General features: G+C 36.5%; 1 protein-coding gene across 2 annotated transcripts in view; it reads left to right on the top strand.

The window, feature by feature from the left end:
* Window positions 1-484: 484 nt before the first annotated feature.
* Khc-73 (Kinesin heavy chain 73) overlaps window positions 485-6,000 on the top strand; it is a 166,058-nt gene continuing 160,542 nt past the window's right edge. Inside the window, exon 1 of one of the 2 annotated variants that reach the window (XM_067775025.1) lies at window positions 485-682. The gene's annotated coding sequence lies outside the window, so the exon portion shown is untranslated. The remainder of the gene's footprint in view (window positions 683-6,000) is intronic. The other variant, XM_067775024.1, reaches the window with a different exon arrangement.

Here is a 6,000-nt window from a genome sequence, read left to right as displayed (position 1 = left end):
TCAAAAGCGCTACATCAAACTTTTTTTAAAATTCGATTACAAAAACAACAATTCCGGAATGCCGGATCTTGGCTCATTTGTTTATGATGTTCATGAGTACATTTTAACACATTTACAACATTTTAACTTTTGCTTACTTCTAAGTTTTGAATTGAAATTGTCAAGCGTTTAATTAAATACTGTTTAAATATCACTTTAAAATTGATGACTGCATATGTTGTTTATATCGTCTATTATATCTGTGAATTAAGTGTCGGTATATTTGGTCTGTATGATTGTTTAATTTGTAGACTGATAAATAAATAAATATCTAACGACCACTCTACTATAGCCAAATTCAATGACTAGCGCGCCATCTACATGTCATAGTGATGTATACACTGAACATACCTATCTTCTTTTGCTTCCACTTAATTCGTAACACTCCACACACAGGTGGCGCCATCCACAGCAAAATTTTCATCGACTGCTTGCGCATTTCATTCAATTCCGTCAGCGATTCCAGGCAGAAAGAGTTTGTCCAGCAAATATGGCGCTCGTGTGTCATGTGTTTTTCTTTTGTACGTCGCTATTTATCCAACTAAAATAAAATAAGAAACTTGTGAAAATATTACAAGAAATTCATTACAAAAAACAACGTCCAAAGTCGCAGCAATAATTTTTTTAAAAGCGTTAAATGTTGGTGTGTAAAATTCAATGTGAAAATTAGCAAATCTGAAATGACAAGCAAATAAGAAAAAAAATTGCCAAAGCAGCGATAAAATCGATTCATAAAGCCAGTGTGAAGTGAAGGAATACAAGAAAATTATTTGTATATGTGTGTGAATGAATGGAGAAAAAAGAAGAAGAACAGAAAGAGGTAGAAAAGAGTGACAAAGAGCAAAAGTTAGCACAAAACAGCAAATAAAAAAGTGTTGGTTGATTATAATGTTAGTTTAAGGGTTTTTAGGGGGTGGGACGGCGAAGTTTTTTGGTGTTTTTCCAAATTTTTGTGCTTTTGTTGAAATTTTTGCGTTAACGTTTTCGGTGAAAGGTGATAGAAGTCAGACAGACTAGCAATAACATAAAACTACCACGCATGAATGATAGATGCAACAACGAAAACAACACAGCAAGAACAACAGCAGAGCATTCGTGTGTGAAGTATGGGAGCAAGTGAAGTGATTTTATGTATGCATATGAGTCCTTGTGTGTGTTTGTCTGGCATAGAAATGAGAATTGGGCATAGCAATTTTTTATATTCTGTTATATTGCGGTGTATGCAGTTTGCTATTCGTTTCCACTTTGCCAATGTGTAACAATTCATGCATTTGCTATTGGGAAAGTGGTGGGAGTGTGGATAAAGTTGAACGTGTGCTTGGAATTTACCTACCAACTCCACAGGCGAATGCAGATGCATGTATTGTTGGTAGGATGTGTGGTGTTGTTACCACTCGAATGTGCCCTAATAGAATTGTGATGCTATGAGAATGTGGAGCACTGCTTCCGATGAATTTGTAATTAGTTGCCACAAAGAACATTATTCACATGTGTATACGGAAGAAGAATGGAAAATTCGAACAAAGAAAAGAATGAAATGAATGCATTTCTGCGTAGCTGCAATTCAATAAATCACGTAAAAGATGTTATATATTACCAAAGTTTAATGATGTCAAGTACATACATACATACATGCACATAAATCCAGTTTAACAATAACAAAAGTAAAGAAAACCTCAAATATTAAAAAAAAAAGAACAAACGCAGAGTAGGTAGGAAATAACGACAACTAACCGTGATACTCCTTTACCCTCTTGGGCTTAGTACAAATGTTTGCACATATGTAAATAAAATTTACCTTGTAAATATTTTATGAAGATGTTAATGAATGAGACAACATTCTAATTTGGTGTAAATATAAAAGTGAATCACAAAAATTGCAATAAAAACCAGTTTAATCAAGGAAGTAAATGAACTCTGCAATTAAATGGGCATGGCACGCGAACTGGGTATGTTGGTGTGCGCACCTAATGTCCTTCAACATTTTATACACCATTGAGCAGCGTTTGCATGAAAAGAAGTGGCTGGTAATATTGTTGCAATAACAATACTAAGAAGAATGCATACCTACATAGGATCACAACTAATTTGGAACACTAGCTGAAACTATGCGACGAGACCAGCGGGTTAGGGGGTTAGAATATACCTGCGGTAGGTATGCCTGTCGTAAGAGGCGACTAAAATGCCAAATAGATTCAAGGGGTTGTATAGCGCAACCCTTTCGAGGTGTTGCCAGCGCAAAATATAGCTTCTCCAAATCAATTGTCAACCTCACCTAGCCGTGGCGAATCCCGTTTCTTTAACAAACGAGGCTCTGGCGACCCCGAACTCCTCATGGATATAGGGGGTAGAAGGGCGGGATGGCCTAGAAGGTCGCATGTGGCATACCAAATCGTTCCCGAGATGGTCGGGCTTGGTACCGGATCTGCATCCGGCAAAGGACCACCAACATCGACAACACTCCACAAGACCTTCGCGGAGTGGCCTTATCGCTACAACAACAACAACACACGACATATTTGTCAATTTAAGTTCCCTGCCAAATGACGTTGAGCAACACCACCAGCTCCGTAAGCATTGGGAAAGACCTCTCTGAGTCATTCGAAACCATACGAAGCTTCAGATAATGCTACTCCCTTTGGTGCAATTTCTTTAAGCCTAAGAAGGATAGTTTTAGAAGCAGAACTAAGCCGGGTTTGTGCAGTCTATTATAAATCTTGCAATAGCTGGTGTTTGCTAATATCATTGATATTGTTGTTAGCCTGTCGCTCGATATTTTCTAAAATTTTGTTTCACGGATGCATTACGGCAACTTACCTAATAGTAAATTATTTTCCACGTAAAAGTTGTCTTCTCAACTTCAGAGAGGAACTTTGGACTAAGTAAGCAATTGAAAAGTTCTCTCCTGAAGAACAAAAATCACACTTTGCAAGTTGCTTACCAGAGGCTATAGAATGAATATGAGATGGCTCTTGTTTTGTTAGAAAGAAAAGTACGGAAGATTTATCGTTCGGTCCGTGCCGACGCGGGATATGGAATGAGGTATAATGAATAAAATACCAAATGCCCTTTGGCGTATTTGGCGTGATTTGTTACAAAACGGCCAAAATCGCTAAGGCGGTTAAGCGCCAATTAATGAAGTGGATCGCCTAAGCTGCTATGAGCAGTTTATTTGCTCGTACGTACCAATAAAGAAACAATGCGGCCAAAAAGTGCAAGGACTACTATAAGAAACTAAAAAAGACATCACACAACCCCCGCCAAAAAAATCAAGAATTTGCTGCTTTTACGCCATGGTGGGGAAGGAAGGAATCATACAGATGTAACATCTACCAACGAGTTGAGGCTCGTTGTCTTCGCCGTTGCTCGGATGTGGTCACTTGCAGTATCAGTTCGCAGCAGCAAGTTCTAAGCTCCATTGTACTGGATGTGCTTATTTTACGAGGTTAAAATATCTAGTCGGACAGTGATACTGGGTAAGTTTGCAGTAGCGAAGCTGCTCTCGAAACAAACAGCTTGATCATTTAGACTCTCTCGCATACTCAATAAGAGCAATCTGCGACTTGACGATTTAGTTAGCAGTGGGAGCACATTTCTTTCTCATTAAGTACCGCAGCGGTGAACAGCTTAGATTTCCAACGAGCCTTCAAAACCCACTCAGAATGAGGAATGTCGCGCTGTGAGGTAGATACTTTTAGGGCCACTATACGTACGTACATGGCAAAGTGCGATGTATTGGAGCGACATCTTGACGCGAAGCTGGAACCAAAACGCCTATTTAGAAGAAACAAAAAAGAAGCAAAACCGTTGCGCTCATGGCTGATAGGAATAATGCAACAAGACAGATTGAAAAATCTTCGGCAAATGAAAGCAGCGATGTGCTGCGAAAAAATGAATCGAGATAAACGACACATTAAATTATAAGTACGCTTTACTTACTAGTGTTGCTGACATTCACAGAATAACTTAAAAACCCGCTAAAAATGGACACGAGAAAATAAAAATTTGTTGCTTATATTTCTTGTGATACTAGGCAACAGTAGAAAGTGATCAGACTTCTATCACTATAAATGAAGATCTACCCCGTGTGGAAATCGTATATCACCTTATTGGATCTCTCGCATTGTTGGCCTTGCATTGCATAAAATTCGCACAAATTATGTAACAAAAAACATTTTTCGGCTGAAAAATCTGTAACCGTCTGAAAGAATATTATGACACCTTCAAAAGCTATTATCTAAGTAATCTGATGGATAAACAAAATAAAGGAATGCGGGGGCTGATTAGGGCAATTCACAGCTTCCTCAACCTTATTGTCAATCCTTTACAAACATGAATGTATCATACACATATTTAGCCCGAAAGGCTCTTGTGAACCTAATTAGGAATTAGGGGGTTGGGTCGGTATGGGGTAGAAGGTTCAATGTGGTCATTCGAAATCGTTCCTGAGATGGTCGGGCAAGTACCTTAATAGTGCTTGTTAACGGAACGTACCGAATCTATATCCAGCAAACGACCATGTTGTTGTTGTAGCGATAAGCTTGCTCCCCGAAGGCTTTTGTAGTTTCAATATTGAAATAAAAAAGGAACTATTTTTATGTAATAATTAGTATATTTTTAATTGAATCGTTAGTACAAAAATTGAATTTTTTTAAGAATAAAAATTTTTGAAGTAACCAAATTCAAAATTGAAAACCAAAAATACATGAATACATTTAAAAATAATAACAAAATTACAAAGTAAAATATTGTAAAGTTAAAATTATAAACAAACCCTACAATACTCCCCCTTCAAGAAAAATCAACATCAACCAAATTAAAAGTAACTCTCTTTTTAAGTGTATTGTTAGTGTTGTTTGTATCTGTTGTTTCAATTATTGCTGGTTTTAATCTGTCAATTGGAATAGTTTTAATAGTATCATTGATTTCCAATTTAAAATATTTTCGTTCTTTTTCCACAATTTTGTAAGGTTCCTCATATGGTTGCTGTAATGAGCGTTTATCTATAACTCGAACAAATGCAAATTTACAAGTTTGAAGATCTTTTGGAACATAAATTCCTGTATCACAATTTCTATGATGACTTAAATTTGATTTAATATTCCGAAAATGTTCACGTAAACTACTTAAAATTTCAGTTGATGAATTATTCTCAGCTGATGGAACAACAAGTTCCCCCGGTAAACGTACATTTTGACCAAAAACCATTTCCGCTGGTGCAGCTGAAATATCCTCTTTGTAAATAGATTGCAACCCAAGTAATATGACAGGTAACTCGTCATACCAATTGTTTGATCCATCTCTAGCCATTATAGTAACTTTCAGCTGCCTATGAAACCTTTCAACCATACCATTTCCTTGAGGGTGATAAGCCGAAGTAGTAATATGATGACTACCGAGTAATTTGGTTAACTCTAAAAACAATTTTGATGTGAATTGGCTACCTTGGTCGGTGGTTATTTTCAATGGAACTCCAAAACGAGATATATATTCTTTGAAAAATTTGTTCGCAATTGTTGACGCTGAAATATCTTTTAGAGCATATGCCTCTGGCCAACGAGTAAATCTATCAATTATTGTTAAAATAAAACGATGTCCTTTCGAAATAGGTAACGGTCCAACTATATCTAGATGTATATGCTCAAATCTATTCTTAGGAATGGAAATTTTGACAACAGGAGACTTTGTGTGACGATAAACTTTGGATTTTTGACAGTTAAGACACTCTTTTGACCAACTATTAATATCTTTAGTCATGTTAGGCCAAAAATATTTTTTTAATTATGAATCGCCGTGTAGATCTTGTACCAGGATGTGCAATTCCATGCAGCATGTCAAATACCGTCTTCCGTAATTTACTCGGTACAAATGGTGTAGGTGTATCTCCAGAAACTTCACACCAAATATTGAAATTTAATATAGGTCTATTAATTAACTTCAAATTTAAAAATTGTATTTTAA

This window comes from Eurosta solidaginis, chromosome 3 (assembly GCF_040869045.1).
Source record: "Eurosta solidaginis isolate ZX-2024a chromosome 3, ASM4086904v1, whole genome shotgun sequence".
Lineage (NCBI taxonomy): Eukaryota > Metazoa > Arthropoda > Insecta > Diptera > Tephritidae > Eurosta > Eurosta solidaginis.
The sequence above is the reverse complement of the archived record's forward strand: the minus strand, read 5'-3'. Positions and strand labels throughout refer to the sequence as shown.